The sequence below is a fragment of the Tachysurus fulvidraco genome, chromosome 8, assembly GCF_022655615.1.
Source record: "Tachysurus fulvidraco isolate hzauxx_2018 chromosome 8, HZAU_PFXX_2.0, whole genome shotgun sequence".
In the NCBI taxonomy this organism is placed as follows: domain Eukaryota; kingdom Metazoa; phylum Chordata; class Actinopteri; order Siluriformes; family Bagridae; genus Tachysurus; species Tachysurus fulvidraco.
Window position 1 is genome coordinate 24,715,980 of NC_062525.1, and position 18,112 is coordinate 24,734,091.

An 18,112-nucleotide genomic window follows, 5' to 3' on the forward strand; every position below is an offset into this window, starting at 1 on the left:
TTACTTGAAGTGTTGCTGCTGCTTACTGTGTTGCGGTATACTTTACTAAGTGTGTTTGTGTGTGTGTGTGTGTGTGTGTGTGTGTGTGTGTGTGTGTGTGTGTGTGCGTGTGTGTGTGTGTGTGTGTGTGTGCCCACATTCAACCATATAAAATTTACTCTCACTTCTTTTTGAACTCTGATTGATTGGATCCTAAATCACATTTCTTACAATTCATATGAACTGAAATTCCTGATTTCGGATTCCAGCTCCACAGTAACGCACTAAACCCTACAGCACTCAACGTCTCTAGCTGTGAGGGAAGACAGAAGACACTAAAGCACGTTTGTCCTCAGAGGAAGGGGAGGGGACGAGCAGCCGGAGAGAAAAGACGAGTTCAGGCCTGAGTAAGGAGGAGGAGGAGGAGGAGGAGGAGGAGGAGGAGGAGGAGGAGGGAAGAACTGATAAAGTGTTTCTGGGTTTTTTCAAACCACGAAAAGTGGCTAAGACACTGAATTCTGTCATCCTGCGACACATCCTGAGACTCTGCTAAAATATTTATGCTCGGCGTGTATTTATAAGTGAAAAAAAAGGAACATGTATCTAATAAATCAAGACAAACCGGACTTATTTAAATAGATGGAAATCTTTTCTAAATCAAACGTCAACAATTCCTAACTAAACCTAACGTCATTCAGCTGCAGCGTTTCTCCTTTTATTATTCCCATACCTTCAGACCATCTGCTGCACTGACCGCAAAGTATTTGCCCTCAGTCTGTGAAATTTCTTTGCCCGAGTGATGATGTCATGAGAGAATAGCTGTGCTGGATGTGTATCTCAGGGCCGTGCGATCTTTATCCAGGTGTTAAAGCTGCGAGCAAAAGCTCGGAGGAGTTGGGACTTGCTCACGAGTTGTAAAAGTGAACTCCATGACTAAGGGCTAAAAAAAAAAAAAAGACCTTTGGCGATGATCCAGTGTTTGATCGGGAAACAAAGGTCCAACTGAGCATACTGTACAGAACTCATCGCAATCAATCAGTCAAGAAAAGTTTTCCTTAAAAGTATTCTGTAGTAAGAAGAAAAAAAAATAAAAAATTAAAAACAGGTGTATTTATCCGTTTAAAATTTGGCCCAATTTAATTAATTAATCCATTATTTTAATTTATTTTATTAGATACGGTATTTTCAGTATCTTTTCTCTTTCCTACCTGTATGTATTTTTTGGAAATTCTATTCGTAGTTCGTGAAAAAAACATTTCGCTGAATGTTTTTGTACGTAAAAAAAAATTGAATCTGAATCGTCTTTAAAGGTGAGGTGCACGATGTTTGAAAAATGCTTCAGAAAACTGTCAGACCGAGGCATCCGCTAAATTCCAGGGGTTTCGTTACTACGACGTAAAGTGGGCGTGTTTTTTCGGAGGTCTTGGAAAAACGCCCTCTTTCAAAAAAAAAGAGCATACTACTGTACGAAGGACAAAACAGTCGTACAGGTAGATTTATTTTAGAAAACAAATAAACAACCAAAAACTACGGTTATGTTTAAAGTTAGGGTTAGATTATCAAATAGGCCACGCCTACCCGATGACGCAATATCTGTTACGCTGTTCTGAAATCCCTGGAAATAAGTGCATCCCGTCAGACCGACAAACAGAACAAACGTGTAGCCAATGAGCAGAAAGGGGTGTGTCTTGTCAATATACCTGCCGTTACCTCTGCCTCGGGATCAGCGTGAAACGGAGCTAAAGCTTTCACGCTACAACACACAGTACGACATAAACACATTTGTATTACCGTAGTATTACTCATCGTGTTCGTTTATTGATAAAAATGTCCCCTCGGGCCGGCCGCCCCAACAGGTTCCGCCATAATAGTCGCCCGGGTTACGTATGCATGTATGTGTGGGGCGGAGCTATCAAAACAGCGGTGACACCCGTTTGGGTTAGGGGCGTGTTTGTTTTGGTGATTTCAAATGTCAACATTGGCTTTCAGACATCGTACACCGCACCTTTAATCTGAAAATAAGAGAGAAAGAAAGTATTCCGTTTGAAGTAAACTTGTCATCATAATATTTTCTATCATCTCACTAAATCACAGAGAGACTTATTTATTTTATTTCTTTTTTTTTATTTCTCACTTCAAAGAGAAACATTAAAGTTTGTACCACTCGCAGTGAGCAAAGCTTCGATAAGTGCAGCTACGAAACGCTCGCGGACGCTATCGAAACGTTTCAATGTGCTTTTAGTGCAAATCTGCAGCTGATAAGTTGATAAGTTATGCTGGTTTACACACTCGTCTGAAAGCCTGGAGTCCATATTTAAAGAAGATAAGACTGACCTCCTTCACTTAGCCTTGAGAACTTCTTTAACGTGACTACGGGTCGGCTATTTTATCGCGTCCGTTTTTTTTTCCACAGGTGAGAGCCATGCTTACCATTAGTCACCAACGCTCAGCCTTGAATTAAACCCTGACTTGCTCTCCCACTCACATCTGCCAGAAGAGGGATGAGTTCATCTCGCCTGGCTCAGTCTGGCACCGTTCTCCATGACGCAAATGTTTATATTCACCTGGCTGCACTGAACAGACGAGAAGCCGGAAGAGCTCCAGAAGTGAGCCATTGTCCGTAAGCTAAAGGGCCGTATACAGTATGTCCGTACTGTAGAAATCTGACTTCTCAGCATGTCGGCGAGAATCGAATGGACAGATAGGTCTAAAAGTCGGCGATAAAGCGATAAAGTGGATCTATATTTTACCATCAAAGGTCAAAGATTTAAAAAAAGCAGCATTTCTGAGACGGTGGGAATCTTTGGTCTCGCGAAAAAACTTCACAGCATGTAACATGCTGTTAAATTCTCAAATCTGATTGGTCAAAAGGTAGAAAAGGGAAATAAATCAAATCGAGACCTACACCAAATTTTACACGTCTTCTCTGTGCACTTTGGTCCTCCAGGTCTCGATTAAAAATCTTCTACTGTACGGTTGCACTTCTTTTATTGTCCTCTGCTTGATATATTGCTCTCTCTCACTCACTCATCTTCTACCGCTTATCCGAACTTCTCGGGTCACGGGGAGCCTGTGCCTATCTCAGGCGTCATCGGGCATCGAGGCAGGATACACCCTGGACGGAGTGCCAACCCATCACAGGGCACACACACACACACACTCACACACTACGGACAATTTTCCAGAGATGCCAATCAACCTACCATGCATGTCTTTGGACTGGGGGAGGAAACCGGAGAACCCAGAGGAAACCCCCGAGGCACGGGGAGAACATGCAAACTCCACACACACAAGGCGGAGGTGGGAATCGAACCCCCAACCCTGGAGGTGTGAGGCGAACGTGCTAACCACTAAGCCACCTGTCCTTTTCCTCGCATGTTGCTAATGTGACTCGCTGATGTCGGTTTCTTCTCTACAACATCAGAAGTATTCGGCCATTTTTTGTCCACACGGGTTGCACAGGTACTTGTCCGGTCTCTTGTCATTCTGAGACCGGACTCCTGTAAGCTGCACGACTTGTTTTCAACCTGACCTAAGTCCTCCACACCACCACGCTGCTGCTGCGCTCCTCCACTGGCTTCCTGTAGCACATCTGGATTTTAAACACCGATATTTGTCTACAAAGCCAAAAATGAACCAGCTCCCTCTTACCCCAAAGCTCTTATCACTCTTTACACTGCACACCTCACACCCTCAGACCTACCAGCAAAGCTCCACTGGTCACACCATCTCCCAGGGTTAAGAACTTCCTCTAGATGTCCGAACAGCTCAGTCACTGGCTATCTTCCAACGACGGGTGAAAGCCTACATCTTACTGAAATACTCAAACTAACAAACTATCCATCCATCCATCCATCCATCCATCCATCCATCCATCCATCCATCCATCCATCTATCTATCCATCTATTTTGGTTCTCAACCCGGAAGCTATCTCAAGAACATCAGAACAACACATTCAACCACAACAGTCTTGTAAAAGAACTCAACACTATTTACCAGTTGCTCATCTATTTCACTGGGGAGTAAAAAAAAAAAAAGCCTGATTGGCTGGAGCTCTTGGCAGAGGGACCGAGTTTTGGAGCTTCCCACGCTCAGACCCTGTTACCATGCTGCAAATAAATCCTCACAGGGACCAGTGTATAAATGATGTTTGAGAAAAATCCAGAGCTGATGGTCTCTACATTCATTTTTTTTGTTTGTTGTTGAAATTCTAGTTTCCGAAGCACTCCGATCTTTCCATCGGTCATCACTTCCTTTAGTCATATTCGAATATCGTGTAGATTACAGTAGCTCATAAAGGATATATACATAATCAACATGTTTTCTTCAAAGGACTGGATAGGTCTGGAAGTTCTAAAAAATTCATATATACATTGGTCCAAAAAAAAAAGTATTAGTTTGTGTATTTATTTCATTCATTCATTCATTCATTTTCTACCGCTTATCCGAACTTCTCGGGTCACGGGGAGCCTGTGCCTATCTCAGGTGTCATCGGGCATCGAGGCAGGATACACCCTGGACGGAGTGCCAACCCATCACAGGGCACACACACACTCTCATTCACTCACACACACACACACACACACAACGGACAATTTTCCAGAGATGCCAATCAACCTACCATGCATGTCTTTGGACCGGGGGAGGAAACCGGAGTACCCGGAGGAAACCCCCGAGGCACGGGGAGAACATGCAAACTCCACACACACAAGGCGGAGGTGGGAATCGAGCCCCGACCCTTAAGGTGTGACGTGAACGTGCTAACCACTAAGGCACCGTCATGTATTTATTTGAATTCTCAATATGCTTTATTTAATCTCAATATTTCGTTATTGTAGCTCAGTAATGTTGGACTACTGATCGAAAGGTTGTGAGTTCGAATCCTAGGTCCACCGAGCTGCAACTGCCGGGCCCCTGAGCAAGGCCCTTAACCCTCACTTGTATAAAATAAGGATGTCCAGCAAATGTAAAGTTTCAGAACACGTCCTATTATTAGATAGTGTATCATCACTAAGAGAAAACCCAGATCTGGGAAAGACCTAGAACATTCTGGAAACAGTCCAGAGGAGCTGACAGGAGGACAGGAAGACACCACGGGGCTGAGACAAGACAGATGAGATACTGTAGTAAGGCGTCCTGGACATGCACTGAGACGATTAGAAGAGAGAGAGAGAGAGAGAGAGAGAGAGAGAGAGAGAGAGAGAGAGAGAGAGAGAGAGAAAGGCTAGTGTATTGAATTTTCTATTAGAATCAGGGAGCAAAGTCCTGAATCTAATCAGTAGTCAGTAAATGGGACAATTATGTACAGGAATCGGATTAAAGCGCTGACGCCGTGACGTTACGTCATATCGATTCTGGACTGTGTGTTATGTAGAATATTGTTCTAGTAGGATTCAGAATTGTTTTTGTGTCTCCTAGTAAAGAAAGAAACAGGTGGATGTTTCACCATATCCAGTAATCCATATTTTAGATTTTATTTGTTAATAATAATCACGTTTAATTAACACCTTTATATTTAGGCTAAGGGGGGTGCACGGTGGCTTAGTGGTTAGCACTTTCACCTCACACCTCCAGGGTCGGGGGTTCGATTCCCGCCTCCACCTTGTGTGTGTGGAGTTTGCATGTTCTCCCCGTGCCTCGGGGGTTTCCTCCGGGTACTCCGGTTTCCTCCCCCGGTCCAAAGACATGCATGGTAGGTTGACTGGCATCTCTGGAAAATTGTCCGTAGTGTGTGAGTGTGTGAGTGAATGAGAGTGTGTGTGTGCCCTGTGATGGGTTGGCACTCCGTCCAGGGTGTATCCTGCCTCGATGCCCGATGACGCCTGAGATAGGCACAGGCTCCCCGTGACCCGAGAAGTTCGGATAAGCGGTAGGAGATGAATGAATGAACGAATGTTTAGGCTTCAGTTATGGGAGCTGTAAACATGTTACACTAATGTTCATGCTGAAGTGGAAAATTTATCTAAATTTATCTGTTCTGCCTGTTAGTAAGGAAGGAAATTAGTTTTCAGTGCATTTAAACTATATGACGCATGTATCAGTGAGATGGCTTTAATGTTGGAACAGCACAGAAAATTAGTATTATGCAAATGAGAAATGAATAATTCAGCATTATTTAAATGAGGCATCTGATGGATTTGCATTTGTATTTTAATGTTGTGAGATATCGCAAAGAATTGTGTCCTAAATAATGTGCACATACAAATACACACACACACAAATACACAAAAATACACACACACACACACACACACACACACACACACACACACACACACACACACGAACATGAATACACACAAACACAAAAACATACACAAATACACAGACACAAACGCACATATGCACACAAACAAATACACACAAATACACACACACAAATACACACACACACAAATACACTCACAAATACACACACAAATACACTCACAAACACGCACAAACGCACACACACAAACACACAAATACACACACATGCAAACACATACACACACATACACACAAACACAAACACACACACAGAAACACACATACACACAAATACACACAAACACATAGAAGCATACACACATGAACACGAAAGCACACACACACATACACACACGAACACAAATGCACACACACATTCATATTCAAACACGCTTATACACAGGAACAAAAATCGCACACACAAACTCACACACCCTCCAACATACACACATGAACAGAAACACACACATATGAACACAAAAGCATACGCATACAAACACGCCACACACACACACACACACACGAACACGAACGCACACACATTCGATTCAATTGCATACACAAAAACACACACACCCATTCACACATGAACACGAACGCACACACATTCAATTCAATTGCATACACAAAAACACACACACACACACGCACACAAATACACACACGAACACCAACACACACACGTATTCAATTGCATCCACAAAAACACACACACTCATACGAACACACTCATACATATGAATACAAAAGCATACAGTACACACATACACACAAACACACAAACACACAAACACACATACACACACAAACATTGATCCTATCTGAGGAACGTATTAAGACGCACTAACGATAAACACCAGTCACTTCATCACAAGCCGTTTTGCGTCATTCTCCACCCATTTCTCTTCATATCAGCTGTTGTACTAACACACACTCCTGAACACCGGGGTTACACACCGTTACTGAACCCACACGACATGGTGCATGTTCAATTCCTCTTCTTTCTATTAGAGCATGTTTGTAACCCCCACATGGCATGGTTAAGGTGAGCTCTTCATCAGCACGTGATCAGTCACCACCTTAAGTCATCATGGTTTTTAATATTTAACAGTGTTGTGAGTAAAATTCAGAGTCTTGAGTACAATTTCATTTGGAAGGTGTTATTTAAGAGGTGTCTGATCAAGTGGATGGTGAGGGGGGGTGGGGGTGGGGGGTGGGTGTTACAGGCCTTCACATGTTACAAGAATGACAAGAATGCGTCATGAAAAACTCGGGTCTTCGCCGTAAAGTCCGGTCTCCAACACACGGATTTGTGGAAGCGTCACATGCCTCGATTTACCAAGCAGGTATCTAGACTGTGTGTGTTTTCAGAATGTGTTCACACACAAACACACACACACACCCAAACAAACACATACACATGCACACGCATAAACACACACACTCAAACACACACCCAAACAAACACATACACACGCATAAACACACACAAACACGCTTACACACATGAACACAAAATGCATGTATGCACACACACACTCACACACACAAACTTGCATACACAGACACGCACACATGAACACAAATGCACACACACATGAACACAAACACACGCACGCACACATGAACACAAACGCATATACACACACACAGACACACACACGAACCCAAACACACGCGCACACACAGGAACACAAACAGATAAACACACACACACACAAACCCAAACACACGCGCACACACACAGGAACACAAACACATAAACACACACACACGAACCCAAACGCACGCACACACACATGAACACAAACGCATAAAAACACACACACACACACAAACAAAATACGCACACATACAAACAAAAATGCGCACACAAAAACACACACACAAACACGCTTACACACATGAACACAAAATGCATGTATGCACGCACACACACACACACTCACACACACACACACCCAAACAAACACATACACACGCATAAACACACACAAACACGCTTACACACATGAACACAAAATGCATGTATGCACGCACACACACACACACTCACACACACAAACACACACACATGAACACAAATGCACACACACATGAACACACACGCACACATGAACACAAACGCATAAACACACACACACGAACCCAAACGCACGCACACACACATGAACATAAACGCATAAACACACACACACACAAACCCAAACGCATAAACAAAAACACACACAAACAAAATACGCGCACACAAACGCGCACACAGACACACTCACACACACACACACACACACACACACACACACACACACACACACACACAGACCTGATTACACTGCTATAGTCACACTTGCTACAGAGCCTGTAAACCTTTCCCGTATTTTATGACCTGGAAAAGGAACCGATGTGAAGATGGTGTATTAGATGTTACCATGGTGATGTGTGTATAAAGAAGGAAGGGATCCCACACACAACATGCTTTTTACAAAGTGTTTTTTTTTCCTTAGACACCACAGCGATTGGCTAACGAGGACAAATTTTAATTCGAATTTATTTATGTTATACTTTTTATAGTTACAGTACATTTAATGATATGGAATATCCACTAGACAACTTAGCTCCCGTTATCGCTTACATTATATATGAAAACCATAAACAGCTGATGCCTTACTATTTATTTATTTATTTATTTATTTATTTATTTATTTATTTATTTATTTATTTATCTCTTTCTCTCAATTAATTTAAGACAAAAAAATCCCTCCATCCTATAAAATTTCCCTTGCTGTGATGTTCAATCAAAATCTCTTACCAGAAAACAAAACGAACACTTACAGTTGTCTCGTTGTTAAATAACAAGACTTTTTTATAACGAGTTTATTATCATTCTTAGATCATGCCGAACGTCCGCCTTAAAGGTCCTCCTGAGATTTGCTAACGGTATCAGAAACGCTAACATTCAGTTCAATTCGATTTATTCGTATTGCGCTTTTAACTTTTGACATTTGTCACGAAGCAGCTTTAAAGAAGTTTAAAGTTTAAAATGAAGTTACTATCGATCTCTAACATCTGTTCCTAATGATCAAGCCTGAGGTGACGGTGTTTTTATCTACAGTAGTGACTGATTTTATATATGAACTGAAATCTTAACAACTCCACAGATTGCAGAAATTAACACAGATTTCAAAATGGAGGAGGTTATAGCAGATATCCCACAGATCTGGGCATGTTAGAGATTTCCTCACAACACACATTCAGCCCGAGCTCTGTTCCATTCACGTTATCGCCTACAAAAAACATTCAAAAAAATTCGAAAAATTCAAGCGGTTTTCAACGAAAATTTTTAATTTTGGAAAAAAAAAAAATCAAGCAATTTCTGACATCAACGATCCCAAAAAAAAACCTCCCTAACTGGACATTTTAGGATAAGAATATTAATATTAATCTATAGCATACTATACTATACATTTATTCATTCATTCATTCATTCATTCATTCATTCATTCATTCATTCATATTCTACCGCTTATCCGAACTTCTCAGGCGTCATCGGGCATCGAGGCAGGATACACCCTGGACGGAGTGCCAACCCATCACAGGGCACACACACTCTCTCATTCACTCACACACACACACACTATGGACAATTTTTCCAGAGACGCCAATCAACCTACCATGCATGTCTTTGGACTGGGGGAGGAAACCGGAGTACCCAGAGGAAACCCCCGAGGCACGGGGAGAACATGCGAACTCCACACACACGAGGCGGAGGTGGGAATCGAACCCCCGACCCTGGAGGTGTGAGGCGAACGTGCTAACCACTAAGCCACCGTGCCCCCCCCCTTATACTATACATTTCTTTTTAAAACAACAGCGTTTCTTTATTTTTGATATTGTTTTATTAGCTTATTTTAGATTTCCGTATGAATTTAATTTTAAACGACGGATGTCGTTGTTCTGCTTTCTCCAAGCAGATCCATTCTTTCCCACGAGACATTATATTTATATATTTTATATTATATATTATATTTTCATTATAGTACGCACGAGCGCGTCTATCATCAATCTTTTTCTCCAGACAAACTAAACTACCTTTCTGAGTGGCACCAGAAGCCATTAGTGAGAGAGCTGCTGAGATAAAACAACAACACGCATCGTTCAATTAACAGCCATAAAAAACATCGACAACAAAAAGAGCTACAGCGAGACTACACAGCCGACAGCTGAAATTATTCCTGACTGCTGGATCTGCAGGTACGAAGCCTTTCATCTACTGTGAGAAGAGCAATGCTTAAGATGATGGCTCATCAATGCATCAAAAGGAAAAAAGAACAAAAAACCCGTCTCTAATCACTACAGACAACTTAGTGATGCGGGTCATCCAACCGCACATGCCTTTGGATCTGGGAGAAGAAATTGGAGCACCCACAAGGAGAACAAGCAAACTCCAAGCACGTGAGACCACCGACTTCCCTCCCTCCCTCCCACCCACTCCCCAACATCACATGATGTGGAAGCTAAACGTGCTAAAGCCAAAATGCTAGAATCAGCTTTAAGGTGACGTACTATGGGTTTTTTCTATAGTAAGAGGAATTCGCCTTGGTTGCAGTGCTGCATAGAATAGAATAGAATTGAAATTGAAGAATTTTAAGCAAGACGAAATCTAAACTGTACTGTATAATAATGTTGAACCGGTGCAAACGTTAACTGCAACATTCAGTTCATTATTGCAGCGGTCCCCAACCTTTTTTTCACCGCGGACCGGTCAATGTTTGATCATTTTACCGCGGCACGCTGGGGGTTGGGGGTGGCGGCTATACAATTAATTAATAATAAAAATAAAAATTAATAATTTTAATTTAATTGTATTTAAACATTTTTAACTCACTACAACACTAAATCAATGAGAACCCTGAGCTTGTTTCTTTACAACGAGACGGTTCCATCTGGGGTAATAGGAGACAATGACACCCGAAGTGTGTCTCTTAAGTCCACTTTATTCTGTTGTTTTGTTTCGGTTGCCGTCACTGCAGAAATCCCCGCTTCACACAGATAGCATGTCGGTAATGACGATAGGGATGTAAGTGCTGTGGTGACAATCTCAGGGTATTCCACCATGACTTTAATCCAGAACACCGGCAGAGTTTCTAACTTCCTAACGACGTCTGTTTCGTGCTCGTTTTTGCTAATTTGTGGGTTAAATTTGAGCAAACACAATATACACGTACACCAAGCACTGTTAAACATGACAAAGTACCGGTGAACAGAGAGAAGAGCCATACACACCTTCTCTCTCCACCAAAGCTACAACACCACTGCCGCTCGCAGCCGCTCAGCTCCAGACGTCACCTAAACCCGGCCCGATATCATGATATTTTGCGCATGCGCGGTATCGGTGCGGCTTTAGGTGACGTCTCTCAGCTCCCGGTTAACCTCTCGTCCATGGAAAGCCGCACAAACCCGAGAGAAATACACCACAGTAAATAAAATGGGAATAATTTAATGTTCCTTGGGCGGCCCGGTACCATTTGGTCCACAGACCGGTACAGGTCCGCGGCCCGGGGGTTGGGGACCACTGCATTATCGGACCGGTGCAAGGCTCGCAGTTTGCTCTACTGCTCACAGAAATCTATTTCTTCTGATAAATGATGGAAAACAAAAAGACGTCGTGGACCCTATTGAATGCCACATGACCCGATAGTCCACCGCTGTTTGCTCTTTGATTTCACACGCATTCACTGTGTACCTAAAGGAAGTCTGTCAGTTGAAGATCTTTGGTTCTAATCTCCTAATCTTTACACGAGTGTGAAATCAGTGCTGCATGTTGACAAAGGCCAGACATGGTCCTCCTCTGGCTCCTAACTCTTCCCCCCGTAAGTTATAAACGGCTGAATTTACAGCCAGCTCCATGTTTATGTAACTAATCCGCAAGGATCCGCTTAGTAACACATCTCACATCTACAGGTGGGATTTCTTTGGCCTTGTGACCTTTGGTCGTTTCATGTGTTTTATGTGTCGGGATTCTACGTGGAAAAAAAATGAACATCCCAATACAGATTTGTGCTAGAAAACTTAAAAAGCACTAAATAAAACAAGATTTGTAAAGTTTGTAGCAACAAACTTTGATGTTGGCTTTGACGAGGCAAGTATTCGCGAAGGCCGGTGCTTTATGGAGGCAAGTGGACATAAGGGTCAGTGTTACTTTTGGAGGCAAGTGGACATAAAACTTGTGAAATCTAGTGAAGTGCTAGGGTGCCAAAAGATTTGGAGGCAAGTGGAGACGAGCGTGTGACGTCAACCGAAAACCTGTGACGCAATTCCCCTCCTTGAGCTGAGTGTTTTGATATGCCACATGCCCATGTTGTGCAAATTTTTTATTTTCACGTGACGTCATCAGAATATCCGTGAGGAAGTTCCCCTCATTGTTCTGAGTGTTTTGATATGTCACATGTCCATGTTGTAAACAGTTTTTTGATTTTGCATATTTTGGGGGCGGGGCTTCGGGACAACCAAAGGTCAGTCGGTACACCGATTTGAACCTTTGTTCAGAGTATCACTCTAAAGCTTGCCGAGTTATAAACCTCCAAAGTTTATAATGGGAGTCTATGGGAAAAAAGGCCATTTGAGACCAGGTACCGGAAGTACCGGTACTCAGATCGCTTAGAAAAGTAATAGCAACAAACTTCAGACCAGGTTCTACAATATATCCGAATTTGGTGCATGTGGCTCGAAAGCCCTAGGAGGAGTTACTATTAATACATTTTTGTCTAAGCTTAAATAGGAAAACAGAATGTTGGCCCGAGTCTCGTTCTCTCTCTAACTACTGTACGACGCACGCGCTCCATCGGGGTCACGGGTTTTGTCGGTGTTTTGTCAAATCTTATCAGTCATCACACAATCCAGATACAAGACCAGGGTATAAACAGGGCATTTAAATAAAAACTTCCTGATTAATGGAGGCCGCGACCTTCACAAGGAACACTAAAATAGAGGTTCATTAAAGATAGACGTAAAGAAAAACATAGATTCGTCTAACAAAGTGACCAACTATTTAAATATATTCTCGAGTTCTAATCGTCCTGTAGCGTAGCGATAACGTTTTATGCTAAGACATGCTGACAAAACATTATTGTTTATGTGGGAAGGACACGCCTGGGTCATCTGATCTCATTCATATCCTTCACTACTCGCTGAAAGACAGTTCCGCCGTGTCATGCTGAAAAAAATAAGATCGAGAAAGAACACCAGGCGTATCCTAGAGTACACGACGAGTCCCGAGACGTCTGTATCTCGTCACGTCTGGGTTTTTTTTTTATCCGCTGGGCTAATCTGCCAGAGACGAGCAGGAAAGTGGGGTTCCCTGCTGAGGGTAGGGTGAAGACATTGTAATAATCCCAGCAGGCATCTTTTCATGTAAAAAACATCTCAAGGTTCAGCTCGGGTGGATTTAATTACGTCACGTCCTCAAGTTCTGACATTTATATTCCGAGCACTGATTTATAGCAGGGTCGAAGATTTTAATACTGCATGAAGAAAGACTTCCAACAATCTCTGTCCACATACAGTCCTACAACAAGCTAGCAATACATATCAGTGTGTGTGTGTGTGTGTGTGTGTGTGTGTGTGTGTGTTTTTTTATGAAATTAAATTAACCTAGCATTAGCTGAAGTGATCTGATGAATGGAAAGGTTACAGATAGCGAACGCATAAGACGTATAAATTGTGGGTTCACGCTGTGTGAATATTAGCCTGGTTTTGCTATCACAGGTTAAAAGGTACGCGCATGGGCGTAAATCCTGGGGGAAAATATCACACTCTCTATTGTGAAAAATATGTGTGTATACCTAAATAAGTGTGTAAGTAAAAAATACATTTAGAAACAGTTGAATCCCCCCCTCCCCTCCCCTTCCTCACAGGGGTTTGACCCACTGGCGGCTAAGTTAATGTTGAACTCCATTAAGTAGGAGATTTTATTCACTTTAAATAAAGCGATTCTCTTTAATGTAGCTGATTAGCGATGTAATTTTCCATGAATCTGCTATATTAAGGATTAAAATCTTACTCATCTAGTTAACGTTAGCTTGTTTACAATAGCTTGTTGCGTAGTGCACTGTAACTGACACGCCAAAGCCGTCGAGAAAAACTTTGGGAATAACCATGATGTCTCCATGCTACAATAATAATGATAAAAGCAAAGTTTTTCACTGTGGGGACATGTCTTTATAAGTACAATTTGACTGTATTATTTATTGCTCACTGCTCACACTCACTGTTACATGAAATTTACGCCCGTGGGTACGCGTAATTTTTCCTGGTGACAAAGTCGGATTAAAGTCGAGTAGGACAATGGCCCAGGATGACGCTAAACGATCCATGCTAATGCTAACAGACACAAAATCTTTCTGTACATGTGATGGAGTCTTCTGCTTGAGCCTGGACTGGGATCATCACAAAGAGTATGAAAAGGAATCTACATAAAGGATAAACCCTAGAATGTTTATATGTAGTTCGCTAAAGGAAGGATTGTCGGAATTCTAAAAAAAAAAACGTTGACGAATGACTACAAATGACTGAGATTAACACGTGTTCCGTTTTTTTAACCTAAACTCAACACACCCTCGTGACTCTGTGCGATAAGACCAGAAAGCGAACGAGCAGCTAGTGATTCATGACGACCGGATAAAAGCATCGCTTATCATTTATTCATTAGACTAGAGAGAATAAATAGACTGTAAAAGAGCTGTAGGTGAGATAACATTCCTCTTAAGGCAGACAAATGAAATACTCTGATAGTCTAAAGCATCGTTTCGGAATAAATACATGATGTGACCCATGTATACAAAACTCCCATCAAATTCCATCCTCTGACATCACTGGCTGTAATTTATTGCGATCGGTAACAACACACACCTTGAACATTCTTTCCTTTTTTTTTTATCTTTTATGGTGTAAATAGATCAGCATGGATCGCATTGGAAGGAAGGACAGAGAAGAGTGGGAGGTCGGAAAACAAATCTGGGAGCCGCGAAGTTAAAAACGGAAAGAGCAGGAAATAATTATTCATAACATGAAGCTCAGGGAGTCGGGAAGAGAGGAATGGAGGCTGAAGTCTAATTAAAGAATGATTACGGATTTCAGCAGCCAAAAAAGTACTTTAGTGCAGGTTTTTAATCAGACACTGTGGGCTAGATAAATTGTGATTAAATGTGATTATTATAAGGGAAAGAAAGAAAGAAAGAAAGAAAGAAAGAAAAAAAGAAAGAAAGAAAGAAAGAAAAAGAAAGGGATAGAAATAAAGAAAATAAAAAAGAAAGGGAAAGAAAGAAAGAAAATAAGAAAGAAAGAAAGAAAGAAAGAAAGAAAGAAAGAAAGAAAGAAAGAAAGAAAGAAAGAAAGAAAGAAAGAAAAAGAAAGGGATAGAAATAAAGAAAATAAAAGAAATGACAAACTCAAAGAAACTCCCGCCCTCCCTCCCTCCCTCCCTCCCTCCCTCCCCCCTCCCTCCCTCCCTCCCTCCCTCCCTCCCTCACTCCCTCCCTCCCTCCCCCTCCCTCCTCCCTCCTCCCTCCCTCCCCTCCCTCCCTCCCTCCCGCCCTCCCTCCGCCCTCCCTCCCTCCCTCCCTCCCGTCCTTCCCCCCTCCCTCCCTCCGTCCTTCCCGCCCTCCCTCCCTCCCCTCCCTCCCTCCCTCCCTCCCTCCCCCGCCCTCCCTCCCTTTGCCCTCCCTCCCTCCCCTCCCCCTCCCTTGCCCTCCCTCCCTCCCCTCCCTCCCTCCCTCCCTCCCTCCTTTCGCCCTCCCGCCCTCCCTCCCTCCCTCCCCGCCCTCCCTCCCGCCCTCCTTTCTTGCCCTCCCTCCCTCCCTCCCTCCCGCCCTCCCTGCCCTCCCTCCCCGCCCGCCCTCCCGCCCGCCCTCCCTCCCTCCCGCCCTCCCTCCCTCCCTCCCGCTCCCTCCTCCCTCCTCCCTCCCTCCCTCCTCCCTCCCCGCCCCTCCTACCAGAACGAAAAGAAAGAAAGAAAGAAAGAAAGAAAGAAAGATGTGCTTGGATTTTATTCTTGATTGTGAATTATTTATTCTAATACACATGATTGTGATTAATATACAGTATTTATGCCAATAACGATGGCAAATTATAAGAGATTTGAGCTAGAGAGAGAGAGAGAGAGAGAGAGAGAGAGAGAGAGAGAGAGAGAGAGAGAGAAGAGGGAATTAAGTGTATTAAGGAGAACTGCTGAGTAACTCAGCACATGGCCTTGAGCCACGAGAGCACAGAAGACAAACAGCTTATCAGCGACATTCACCCGTTTAATTAAATGTTCATGTGGAGAAATCAGATCTAAAAATCTTCTCAAACTCACCAGCAAATTGCTACTGTTAATAAACTCGCTTTTTATAGTGTGTGTGTGTGTGTGTGTGTGTGTGTGTGTGTGTGTGTGTGTGTGTGTGTGTGTGTGTGTGTGTGTGTGTGTGTAGAACTAATGAACAACTAATCCTTCAGAGTTTAGGATGTTGGTGGGGTAGCAGGTTCCCAAGCTCACTCTCAGACCCGTCTCAACCTGCAGGCTGACAAGAATGAAAAATTCCTCACATTCCTCAGGGCTGGGGGGCCCGAGCAGCCAATGAGGGGCCGGAGAGCAACTTGGCACAAGTGAAGATTATACAAAGAACCTGAAGACCCACCACCCTGTGACACACATGATGGAGAAGGTCTGGAAAGGTGGCAATGAAGGAGGAATCGTGCGGGTCGGTGCGTTTTAAGAGAAAGTGGGTTGCTATAGTGATGTGAACCCAAACTCATACTGTACATCAACGTACACGTGTGGTTCAGGTGTGTGAACAATCCCGTGGTTTATACAGCAGAACATACTCTACATTCACTGTACATCTGAATCACTGCTTTAATCCTAGCTAAAGCCATGATAACTGTTTTGACTACCGTGTCACATTTTTTTACCGTTCCTCCCTCATCTGTAAATTACACCTGTGTCCCACATTCTTCCTGATTCCTGACACACCGATGCTCCTGCATGCCAGGACTAGATTCCAGCCGAACCCCTCACATTTCTGAAATAGCCCGTGTTCCTATCAGCTTAGTCTGCGAGTCTTGCAGTGAAGACGTGGGTTATTTTCTAAACCGTCGACCTTCGACCTTCGACAAATCCCACTGTTAACACTTACGTACACATGCCAAACTTGAGGCAACACATTCCAGTTTCTCAGGATAAGTAGCAGGAAGAGCTGCGTCTGGGAAGTGTCCTCGGCTGACGGAGACGGTCTGGGACGCAGCACGATAAATGAATTCGCGCTTCTTCCATGGTGGAAGCGAAAATCAGGGCTAGCTTGTACTCTCGTCAGTGATTTAAAACCTGTTATTTATACGATTTATATATACGAAGTCACCAGAGCTGTAGTCTTGTGGTCGTAAACATCCACCGGTGCAGAAGATTGCACATTTAGTGAATTTATTGGTGTGTAAAGCTCCTCTAGGCCCTGGTTCACGAGCAGGCTGTTAAAACAACGTAGCTGGGTGCCATTTCGTCCAGGCTTCGCTTGAAAAATGCTCCTATTAAACTAAGTGCTATGTCTTTTTTGGTTGCGGGTCCTTTCTTCTGCTATCAATGCACCTAAACGCCCAGAAGAGATGGACCATCGCCGTGGTCATGTGACAACCCCCCCACCGCCATGTTAGTTAACCTGACCTAAGAAGCGAAGCACGGATGATGCATCAATCAAACAAATCTAACCGATTACGTTGCATACAAAATGATTGAAATTGCTAGCTAGTCATACTAGCAAACAAAACTATACGACTGTAAATGCTACAGTTCTTTGAAGTGCTCTCTATGATGATGCTGGATTCATCTCAGTACAACAGGAAATCCCAAATAAG

General features: G+C 43.0%; 1 protein-coding gene across 3 annotated transcripts in view; it reads right to left on the minus strand.

Moving 5' to 3' along the window:
* The window catches only part of itga3b (integrin, alpha 3b), a 45,533-nt gene that overhangs the window by 25,798 nt on the left and 1,623 nt on the right, over positions 1-18,112 (minus strand). The window contains exon 1 of one of the 3 annotated variants that reach the window (XM_047817858.1): positions 3,683-3,812. The exons of the other annotated variants lie outside the window; for them this stretch is intronic. The gene's annotated coding sequence lies outside the window, so the exon portion shown is untranslated. Of the gene's footprint in view, positions 1-3,682; positions 3,813-18,112 lie in introns of those variants that run through there. 3 annotated transcript variants of the gene reach the window in all.